Here is a 12,154-nt window from a genome sequence, read left to right on the forward strand (position 1 = left end):
AAGCTGCAATATAACACAAAGGCATCAACTGACAGGCTGCTCCTGTTGAAATATAACAGGAAGATATTTGAGTTCTCACTTAAAACATGTTCTAATTTTTCTTTCTACAGCACTAACCATAATTTCTATGGCAAAATGAACCCCCTCATTTTTTTCTTTTTTAAATTAAATGTTTTAAGTGTTACCAGTTTATTCCAATCAAGATGGCTTCAGGTGTGCCATCATTTTGTCATAAGTAAGACTGTTAGCTCTCTAGTTGTTCTTTAGAACACTCTGGGAAGCTGCAGTAGACCACAAAGGCATTAACTGACAGGCTGTTCCTGTTGAAATATAACAGGAAGATATTTGAGATCTCACTTAAAACATGTCCTAATTTTTCTTTCTACAGCACTAACCATAATTTCTATGGTAAAAGGAACCCCCTCATTGTGTTCCTTTTTAAAATAAATGTTTAAGTGTTACCAGTTTATTCCAATCAAGATGGCTTCAGGTGTGCCATCATTTTGTCATAAATAAGACTGTTACCGCTCTAGTTGTTCTTTAGAACACTCTGGGAAGCTGTAGTAGAACACAAAGGCATCTACTGACAGGCAGCTCCTGTTGAAATATAACAGGAAGGCATTTGAGATCACACTTGAAACATGTCCTAATTTTTCTTTCTACAGCAATAACCATACTTTCTATGACAAAATGAACCCCATCATTTTGTTCCTTTTTAAATTAAATGTTTTAAGAGTTACTGGCTTATTCCAATCAAGATGGCTTCAGGTGTGCCATAATGTTGTCATAAGTAAGACTGTTACAGCTCTAGTTGTTCTTTAGAACACTCTGGGAAGCTGCAGTAGAGCACAAAGGCATCAACTGGCAGGCTGTTCCTGTTCAAATATAACAGGAAGATATTTGAGCTCACACTTGAAACATGTCCTAATTTTTCTTTCTACAGCACTAACCATAATTTCTTTGACAAAATGAACCCCCTCATTGTGTTCCTTTTTAAATTAAATGTTTTAAGAGTTACCAGTTTATTCCAATCAAGATGGCGTCAGGTATGCCATAATTCTGGCATACGTAAGACTGTTAGCGCTCTAGTTGTTCTTTAGAACACTCTGGGAAGCTGCAGCAGAACACAAAGGCATCAACTGACAGGCTGCTCCTGTTGAAATATAACAGGAAGACATTTGAGATCACACTTGAAACATGTCCTAATTTTTCTTTCTACAGCACTAACCATAATTTCTATGACAAAATGAACCCCATCATTTTGTTCCTTTTTAAATTAAATGTTTTAAGTGTTACCAGTTTATTCCAATCAATATGGCTTCACATGTGCCATACTTTTGTCATAAGTAAGGCTGTTAGCGCTCTAGTTGTTCTTTAGAACACTCTGGGAAGCTGCAGTAGAACACAAAGGCATCAACTACCAGGCTGCTTCTGTTGAAATATAACAGGAAGATATTTGAGATCTCACTTAAAACATGTCCTATTTTTTCTTTCTACAGCACTAACCATAATTTCTATGACAAAATGAACCCCCTCATTTTGTTCCTTTTCAAATTAAATGTTTTAAGAGTTACTAGTTTATTCCAATCAAGATGGCTTCAGGTGTGCCATAATGATGTCATAAGTAAGACTGTTAGCGCTCTAGTTGTTCTTTAGAACACTCTGGGAAGCTGCAGCAGAACACAAAGGCATCAACTGACAGGCTGCTCCTGTTGAAATATAACAGGAAGACATTTGAGATCACACTTGAAACATGTCCTAATTTTTCTTTCTACAGCACTAACCATAATTTCTATGACAAAATGAACCCCATCATTTTTTTCCTTTTTAAATTAAATGTTTTAAGTGTTACCAGTTTATTCCAATCAATATGGCTTCACTTGTGCCATACTTTTGTCATAAGTAAGGCTGTTAGCGCTATAGTTTTTCTTTAGAACACTCTGGGAAGCTGCAGTAGAACACAAAGGCATCAACTACCAGGCTGCTTCTGTTGAAATATAACAGGAAGATATTTGAGATCTCACTTAAAACTTGTCCTATTTTTTCTTTCTACAGCACTAACCATAATTTCTATGACAAAATGAACCCCCTCATTTTGTTCCTTTTCAAATTAAATGTTTTAAGAGTTACCAGTTTATTTCAATCAAGATTGCTTCAGATGTGCCCTAATTTTGTCATAAGTAAGACTGTTAGCGCTCTAGTTGTTCTTTAGAACACCCTGGGAAGCTGCAGTAGAACACAAAGGCATCAACTGACAGGCTTCTCCTGTTGAAATATAACAGGAATATATTTGAGATCACACTTGTAACATGTCCTAATTTTTCTATCTACAGCACTAACCATAATTTCTATGACAAAATGAGCCCCATCATTTTGTTCCTGCGGATGCGTTCTGTATGCGCTGGAGTCTTTTCTGCAGTTTGGCCGAGGTTCCAGCGTAGAGGGCGTTCCAGTTGTCCAGTCGGCTGGTGACGAGAGCCTGGGTGACCGCCTTTCTGGTTCCGGTGGGGATCCACCGGAAGATTTTCCGGAGCATGCGCAGGGTGTTGAAACATGTGGATGAGATGGCGTTGACTTGCTTGGTCATCGTGAGGGAGGAGTCCAGGATGAATCCCAGGTTGCGTGCGTGGTCCATGGGTGTCGGTGTTGTGCCCAGCGCTGTGGGCCACCAGGAGTCATCCCAGGCAGATAGGGATGTTCCTAGGATGGGGACTTCCGTCTTGTCCGAGTTCAGTTTCAAACGGCTGAGCTTCATACATTCCGTGACGTCCCGCATACCTTCCTGGAAGCTGATTCTGGCGGTGGTGGGGTCTTTGGTGAGGGAGAGTATCAGCTGGGTGTCGTCGGCATAGGAGATGTTGTTGAGGTTGTGTTTGTGTGCGATGGTGGCGAGGGTGCTCATGTAGATATTGAAGAGGGTAGGGCTGAGCGAGGAGCCTTGGGGTACGCCGCAGATGATCTCGGTAGCCACGGAGCGGAAGGGGGGGAGGCGGACTCGCTGGGTTCTGGCGGATAGGAACGAGGTGATCCAGTTCAGGGCCTTCCTTGGATCCCAGTGTCGTGGAGGCGGATTTTTAGGGTGCGTTGGCAGACGGTATCGAAGGCGGCTGAGAGGTCTAGGAGGATGAGAGCGGCAGTTTCCCCATTGTCGAGCAGGGTCCTGATGTCGTCGGTGGCTGCGATGAGGGCTGTCTCGGTGCTGTGGTTGGCTCGGAATCTGGACTGGGATGGATCGAGGGAGCCGTTTGCCTTGAGGAATGCAGGCAGCTGTTTATTGACGGTCTTCTCGATGACTTTTGCAGGGAAGGGGAGAAGGGAGAAGGGGCGGAAGTTCTTGAGGTCTTTAGGGTCCGCTGTGGGTTTCTTCAGTAGGGTGTTAATTTCCGCGTGCTTCCAGCTCTCTGGGAAGGTAGCAGATGTGAAGGAGTTGTTAATGAAGTTCCGGAGTTGGGGTGCATGGGTCGGAGGGTGATTCCTTTGAATGCATCCGGATACGATTCGGTCAAACTCTCATTGACTTCAATGGGAGCCTGTGTACCTTAACGCATACACAGGCTTGCATTGATAAAAGGGGTGGTTGGGGATAATCATGTACCCTGTGGCATGCACCCCTTGGTGCCTGCCACACTGTGTATGGTGGGAAGGGGGACCCATGGGTACCCCCACGGGCTCGATTTGGAGGGCCATAGGTGAAGGGGGCCTGCTATGGACTCGCAAATTCCATTTACCGCAGCCTTTTAGTTCCAGGCAAACCGAATCGGAAAGGCTGTCCGAATCGTTCATCGAAATTGCTTGCTCGGAAAACATAGTCCATAGAGCTGTACGAATCAGGCCCAGAAGACTCTATCTCTCCAAATGCCTTCCAGAATCGATTCGGTCAGCGCTGAGGGTTTCCAGGCATCATACTTGGTCGTTCGGAACTGCGAACGATTCGGTCAGAAACAACGGCCCCGGATCGGTACAGGCAATTCCGAATCCGATTCAGAGCCCTTCCAAACGAGATCGGAATTGGGCCCAGAGTTGTGTCTTGTCTGTGAATGTTATTGCCGTTATCATTTACAATGTGAAAGGCAGCAGTCTCAGTGCTGCAGCATGATCTGAAACCAGACTGGTAGTCATGCAGGAGATGGTTAGCATTAACGTGATGTTTGAGTTGAATAAAGACTGTTTGTTCAATGATCTTACAGATGAATCGTAGGTGACTGATAAGCCAGTAGTTTGCAAGGTCTTCAGGGTCTAGTGTCTGTTTCTTAAGGAGTATGAGGATCTGAGGGGGCAGTTGTTTACCTGTCCATCGTCTCTGTCGATATGAAATATGCAAAACATTTATCTTGGCCCTTTCAGAGTCTCCTTTAAGGACAATTAACAATTGTGGGGCATAGGGCCTGAATAGGCATTTGGCAATAAGTAAACCGCCATCAAAATTGTATCAGAAAACCCAGTTGGTGTTCCACCCGCTGTATTACGATGTTGTAGGTTTGCAGAATGAAAGCCCGCTGGACCACTGCCGCCACTGCCAGCCATTCACCGACCGCCTTGATGGCAGTAGGGGGAAAGCAGCTGTCAGAGAGGGGACAGACAAGTACACCGCCATCCGAATTATGAGTTGTCTTTTCTTCGAGCTGACCATGGTGGGAAGACTGCCTTCTTCAAGTCAGCAGAATCGAAGGATTTGGGTCCATAATCACCCATTTCCTTTTCTTCCCTTCAGTCTCCCATGTGGATCACTTACAACAGGTTCCCCTTTCACAGCAGTATCTTGACCCCGAAGAAAACTACCCTGCTGACGCTGAAATCCAGGTAAGTCCATTTTGCAGTGTTCACCCATTGACTGGATTGGGCACATATGGTCCGGACTCCAGCAATTGGAAAGTACTGGTATTCGTTATTTTTTCACATGTGTTATGCATATGTGTACATTTAACACTTGTGCAGTCAAAATATACACACCTGCATCGACACATATTAAAATATATTCCCCCAAATATTCAGAAACATCACCCCTGGGCCAGCGGTAGTATCATATTAGGACAGGCGGAAGACTGCTGCGGTCTTCTTGGGACCGCCGCTGCAGCAGTATAGTGGTAAGACCGCCAAACTTGTAATCAGGTCCATAGTATCTAAATTGTGCATTTCAGTAATTCTCTCTACCTATCGTGAAAGGTGTCAATAGTAGAGTGAAAAGGAAGACAATCAATGTAAGTCAAAACGTTTATATTTCACTTTAGCCCTTAAAGAATTTAGGGGCATATCAACAAGGGCTTTATCTCTGCTTTTTTGGCTTTAAAAGCCAAAAAAGCAGAGATAAAACTAGCACCCTATCAACAACAGGGTGCTAACACGCAAATTTGCATGTTAGCAAGCACCCTTTTACTCTACGCTTCCCCTTGCATCTCTAATGAGATGCAAAGGGGGCGTTCCAGAGTAAAATAATAGGAGAAATGTCGCTAAGCGACATTTCTCCTATTATCAAGAATGTTGCTAACCCTGTTAGAGACAAAAAAAGCAGCGCTAACCGCGGTTAACGCTGCTTTTTTACGTCTGCTAATTTTCAGACTTAGCCATGATATCCTATGGAAGGAGGATATCATGGCTAAGTTTGCCTGTCCCTATCAACAAGGTAACGTGTGATTATCGCTGGGTTTCCAGCGATAATCTCACGTTAGCCTGTTAGCGTGTAGATTTTTATCGCTATTGAGATAAGCGTTGCTAATAGCACGCTATCTCAGCGATAAAAATTCACGCTAGCCGGCGATAATTATCCTCACGCTAACAGCGCTGAGCGATAATTATCGCCGGTTGTTGTTGATATGCCCCTATGAGTGACAAGAAAAATGTAAGAATCTCTTTTTCTTACAGCCTAAATGGATGGAAAGGGGAAGACACAGGTTGAAAAATGTTGGCTAAGCAGCAGTTACAAGACAAAACCAAATTTGCGTGTTCCGTTTATTTTGCCATACATTAAGGAAATGCAACACCCAATATGCTCCAGAAATCCTGCCTTACATTATTGCTAGCTCCCATGTGAAGTGAGCTATGTGTAAATGTATTTCTTTTTCTTTGTTGTAATCAGATAAAAATTACTTATGTCTGGCATTTGAATATGTCCTTTAATCAGAGATAACCATTCTCCTCCCGTCTTTGAACCGAATGTCCAAGGTCACGTCTAGGCTGTTATCTGACCTGCAGAACCATTGTTGCTGGCCTGGCAGTGGGGACACGTCTAAGGCAGTTCAGGCTCTCTCTTTCGCGTTGCTAATTCCCAAAGGAATGGTGACTCATTTACAGATCATGGGGCCGTTCAAGTGAGAACTGCAGATCCTATTACAGGGCGCTTATGCATCGACACGTAGTCCTGGAATAGGAATAGTGTTTAATTGGCTAAAACCCATTAACCAGCGTGCCTTGTGTTTTTACCTCAATCACCGGGAGAGAAGGCTCTATTCCAAAACTACAAAAGCATGAACAGATTTTGTGATCCATTTGTGTGTTTTACTTTATTGCAATTTGTTAATAAAATTGATGAAAACTAGCCTTCCAGGTAATCAAGGTTGTCACCCATTTCTGAGATTGATCAATTAAGGAATTTAAATATCCAACCTATATCCCAGGCTTCCAAGTAAACAGAAGCACACATCCTTCACAGAAGGCTTCTGATTTAGTATATATGTTTGTATTTCACCAAAGCTAGACGGAATTGTCATGTTTATTAGTTTAAAGAGCCGGTTGGCATGCCAAAGCACAACCTGTTAACGTTGCATACATTGTTTACGTGAGCATGATGAGCCGTTGTCTTAAATGCAGCAATAATTAGTGCGGTGATTTTTCTAACTCTCTTACTGTAAATGCTGTCATATGAATATGTATTTGATGTCTAATTAGCAAAACTACCCCTTCCGAATACCCTCCATAACTGCTGTCACACAGGCTACAATACCAAGTCTGCTTCTTAATGTGTTTTCTGGGTCAAATTAAACAAAATATTCACTCTAATACATCTCTGTGTCCTTGAATTCGAAATGCACTGTCCAGCTTCAGCAAAACCTGCTCGTGAAAATAGCTTAAAAGAATTATTAATAAATACACTTTAACTAAATACACAGATTTTCATTTGATCTAAATTCCAGTGTAGTGCTGTTTTACCGGATCGCCGCGCATTTGTGAGTCGTTTACCATTCGGTGGTGTCTGAGACTTGAAAAAAATGTGTGCTGTTTCTCTGCAGCGTCTTTTAAAAAGCTCTCCTGTTTGTAAACTGCGATGTGACACAAAATTGGAGATCCAGCTGGAGATCCTGGATATTTGTTTTAGATAAATCGTTTTTAAAAAAAATACTTCTTTAGTGGCATTTTTACAAATCGAAACATTGGCAAATAATAACGATTTCGTGTGCTCAGAAAACAGTAGAAATTACCATCTACATACACAAAAGCACAAAGTAATAGCTTAGAAATCTATGGCAATATGGCCAGATTCGTAGTGCACATGGAGATCACAGTTCTAGTCTTGAAATCTTCGCCCCCCCAATCTAGGAAGATCAGTGGGTGGGTCAACACAGTCCCCAAATTAACGCCAACAGAGCACATCTCTTGAACAGCCGTGAAAAAAAACATACAAATTATATCATGTTTGAGAAGTTGGGAAGCCCAGTGATGCAACTTATATGAAAGCAAAAAAAAGAGAAGAGGCATATAGAGGTGTAGTATGAGGGTGGGAGCTTCTGTGTGTGACTATATGCATAAGAACCCTCTTCACGTCATCAGCCACTGGGACTCACAGGGGTCGAGACCTATCCCCACGCTCAGGGGGCAGTGTAATTTCAGTATAGGGACTGTCCGGGACTGATCGTTTAGTAGCCGACCTGCATGGTATAGCTATCCATGGACACCTCGGGCTTATGTCTGAGGCTGAATAAGGGCATCCACTTTGTCTCGCAGCTTGAGAACATATGTGTCCCGCAGGGTGGCCCCACCTCTCGTTCCCTTTGCATGTGTGTTGTGAGCCATAACGGCAGCCTCAGCAGTCACCCACTTAAGGACCACTCGAATCCAACAGTCAATCGAGTGTGGCTGTGCTGCCTTACATGCCATGGCTATCAGTCGCTTGAAGAGGACCATAAACAGATCAACTAATTTTAAGTAATGTTTAGTGCATTTCGTATGCTTCCTCAGACTCCTCAAGAAGCCCTCCACAGACCCAATCGACCTCAAGAACTACAGACCCATCTCTTTCTTCCCCTTCACTGCCAGAGTCACTGAGAAGATCATCAACAAACAGCTCACAAACTCATAGAATCCAACTTGATCCTTGACTCTTCTCAATCCGGATTCGCAAGCAACCACAGCACCGAGACCGCCCTCCTAGCCGCCACTGACGACATCCACACTCTCCTCGACCAAGGCCACATGGCAGACTTCATTCTACTGGACCTCTCAGCAGCCTTCGACACCGTCTCCCACTACAGCACTAGCCACCAGACTCCACAACGCCGGCATACAGGGAACTGCCCTACACTGGATCCGTCCCTTCCTCGCCGGCCGAACTCAAAGAATCAGACTCCCTCCCATCCTTTCCGAACCCACAGTGATCAAATGTGGAGTACCCCAAGGATCCTCACTCGGCCCCATGCTCTTCAACATCTACATGGCCCCTCTTTCAACCATCATCAGAAAACATGAACTCAGGATGGAAACAGTCAAATCATGGATGTCACAGAACTGTCTGAAATTGAATGGAGCCAAAACAGAGGTCCTCATCTTTGGTAATAAAGCCAACTTCTGGACCCCTGACTGGTGGCCACCAGACATGGGCAGTCTCCCCATACCCAAAAGAAGGGCAAAGAATTTGGGTATAATGATGGATAATAAGTTGAATTTTGAGGATCAGATAAAGGCTACGTCCTTGGCCACTTTTCAATCTCTCAAAATGATAAAAAAAGATCAAACCGTTTTTTGCCAGAAGACAGCCTGCGAACAGTTGTATCCTCTATGGTGCTATCGCGGCTGGATCACTGCAATGGACTCTATTTAAACATCTCAGAGCAGCATTTAAATAGACTGCAGATTCTGCAAATGCGGCAGCAAGATTGGTGACAGGCATTCCCAAATTTGTATCTGTAGCCAAAGAATTACGAAGATTACATTGGCTGCCCATCAGCAAAAGGGTGCAATTCAAGTCATTGTGCTTGGTTTTTAAAGCACTGCATGGTCAGGGGCCTGACTTCTTGGTTAACCAGTTTAAATGGTATGCCCCTAAGAGAACCTTGCGCTCATCAGGAGCTAAAATGGTGAATATACCTCCCATGAAGAAAGTTTCATGGGGGGGGAAAAAGTTTTATAATAAGGTGCAGCCAAGGTGTGGAATGCCCTCCCTTGGAATCTGAGGAACTCTACTAATCTTCTTGCTATTAGGAAACAGCTCAAAACATGGCTTTTTAACCTGTAAAGACTATACTCAGCTACCTATTTCCTGGCCCACCTATGCTCTTAGATGAATTCGCCATTAACGCCAGGACACCTCCGGGTAACCGTGTGCTTTATAAGCTGGTTTAATATAACATAACGTATCCTACGCCGACAACACCCAGCTCATCTTCTCCCTCACCAAGGAACCCGACATCACCAGACACAGTTTCCTGGAAGGAATGAAGGACGTCGCATTTTGGATGAGCAGCAGCTGCCTGAAGCTCAACTTGGAGAAGACAGAAGTCCTCGTCCTTGGATTCCCCCCTTTGCATGGGACAACACCTGGTGGCCCCCTGCCCTCAGCAACCCTCCCACACCCATGGACCACACCCGCAACCTCATCATCATACTCAACTCCTCACTCACCATGAACCGACAGGTCAACGCCATATCTTCCACGTGCTTCAACATCCTCTGCATACTCTGCAAGACCTTCAAGTGGATCCCCCTGAATCCAGAAAGACCTTCACCCACACACTCATAACCAGCAGACTGGACTACGGGAATGCCCTCTACTCCGGAAACAAAAAATCTCTACTCCACAAACTCCAGGCCATCAAGAACTCTGAAGCCAGACTCGTGCTCAGCATTCCACGACAAGACCAAATCACCCAGCACCTACAAGACCTCCACTGGCTCCCTGTCGAAAAGAGAGTGACCTTCAAGCTGCTTACACATGCCTACAAATACCTACACAACACCAGACCCCAATGCCTCAACAAAATAATCTCCTTTTATGCCCCCAATAGAAACCTCGCTCTGCTGACCTCACCATGGGCAAAATCCTTTGCATCCGGAGAGCCAGAACTGGAGGAAGAGCCTCCTCCTACGTTGAGGCCAAGACCTGGAACGAGCTCCCCTTCAGCATAAGACGAACCCCTCACTGCAAGCATTCAGGAAGAGCCTCAAGACCTGGTTTTTCGAATGAGCCAGAGCTGCCCAATATTCCCCCCTAGAGCCTTGAGACCCTCACTAGTCGGTTGTGCGCTTTACAAATTCCTGATTGATTGATTGGTGATTCTGAGTAAGCAGAGCAGGGGGTTGGGAGGGAGTTGCACATAGATCATTGCTGACAGGTGTTCCATGACTTGCACCCATTTCTGTACCAACGAAGGGCATTCCCACCCCATGTTTAGGAAGGTCAGTCACATCAGGATGCCTGCAGTGGGGACACACTGGGGTTACCCCCAGAAACATCCTATGTAGCCGGTGCAATGTGAGGTAAGTGTGATGCAGGTAATTGCATTGAGTTTTCTTCAGATAAGCATTGTAGGACACCCGTTTTATCTGTTCAAGTGCCACTCCCCACTGTTTGGCGGTCAGAGCTGTCCCAGACAAGTGTCCCTGCAGGGTTTATTGAGCAGCACTAGATCTGCATCCGTGACTTGCAGAGCTGCATATAATGCTGTAACAGCCTTACATACCAGTCCGTGCGTCAGTATACACAGTAGCCCATGAAGTAGTGTTAGGGCCTTCTGTCCGACTGTCAATATGTTTCTAATCTCCAGTATGATAGCATTGTAGGCCAGGAATTCACCAGCTCGCAGATCATTGACATACAGTAGGTCTTGAAAAGAGCACAGGTCTGCATCATTGTATAGATCAACTATGCATGTTACCCTCACCTCTTGCCAGGGCGCCATGTCATGGGATGCCAGCAGGGCCCTCATCCCAGGCATACTACAGAGTGGCAATTGTGGGGTGTAGGGTGGCATATCACATCACGACTGGATATATCTGGTCCAGCATTGTTTCGCAACGTGCACCAGCCTGCTTGTTTCCTGGGGTGGACCTCTCGGTAACAGCAGCCTTTCCAACAATCCTAAACCACCTAGTTCTTCTCTGATCAGTCTACCCTCACTCATCACATCTCCTGCCATCTAGTGCATGGGCCACTGTAGCTGTGCCACCATGAAGTAGTGCTCGACGTCCGGTACTCCCAGCTACCTTCCATTAATGGTCACTGGAGTGTTTGAATAGACACTCACTTTTGCACTCCAACCCATATTGCTCCACAGATCCCTGAAGAAGGCCCCGGTGGGGATCACAGGCACTGCCGCAAAGATATAGAGGAGCATTTTTGCTATGGATGCTTGGCTCATAGGTGAGAGGGACAGGTGCATCCAGAAGCTCATGGACTGCCTCAGTGATGTCAGTGCTTTGCCATGGTCCCGTCGAGGAGGTCTGTGCCAGTGTGGTATATGTTCACCCAAAGGTAGTGAAACATTTCAAACTGCCAGGGTAGGCTGTCAAACTCCAGTTCCAACCTACCCAGGGGGAAGATACAGGATTTTCCCCAGTTCACCTGGAGGCCCACCATGGTTCTGATGAGAACTAAAAGAGCAAAATGAGTGGGCAGCTCTTGTCTAGGGTTTTGTAAATATACCAGGACATCATCCACATACAATGAGACTGTGTGCCACTGGGGACACACAGCTACACCCCAGTCAGGGCCTCTCACCTGCAGCAGTGCAGCCAGGGGCACCATAGGCAGTGCGAAGATTACAGGAGAGAGAGAGAGCACCATTGTACCGTGACCCCACCAATGTCGTACTGATGAGATATGTGGCATCCCATACATACCTGCGCCCACGGGGCCCTATAAAGTAGTTTAACTCATCTCAAAAACACGGACCTATCTGGAAGTACTACAGGACCCAAGTGTATCAATGGCCTTCTCACAGCCCAAGCA

This window comes from Triturus cristatus, chromosome 2_1 (assembly GCF_964204655.1).
Source record: "Triturus cristatus chromosome 2_1, aTriCri1.1, whole genome shotgun sequence".
NCBI classification, from domain to species: domain Eukaryota; kingdom Metazoa; phylum Chordata; class Amphibia; order Caudata; family Salamandridae; genus Triturus; species Triturus cristatus.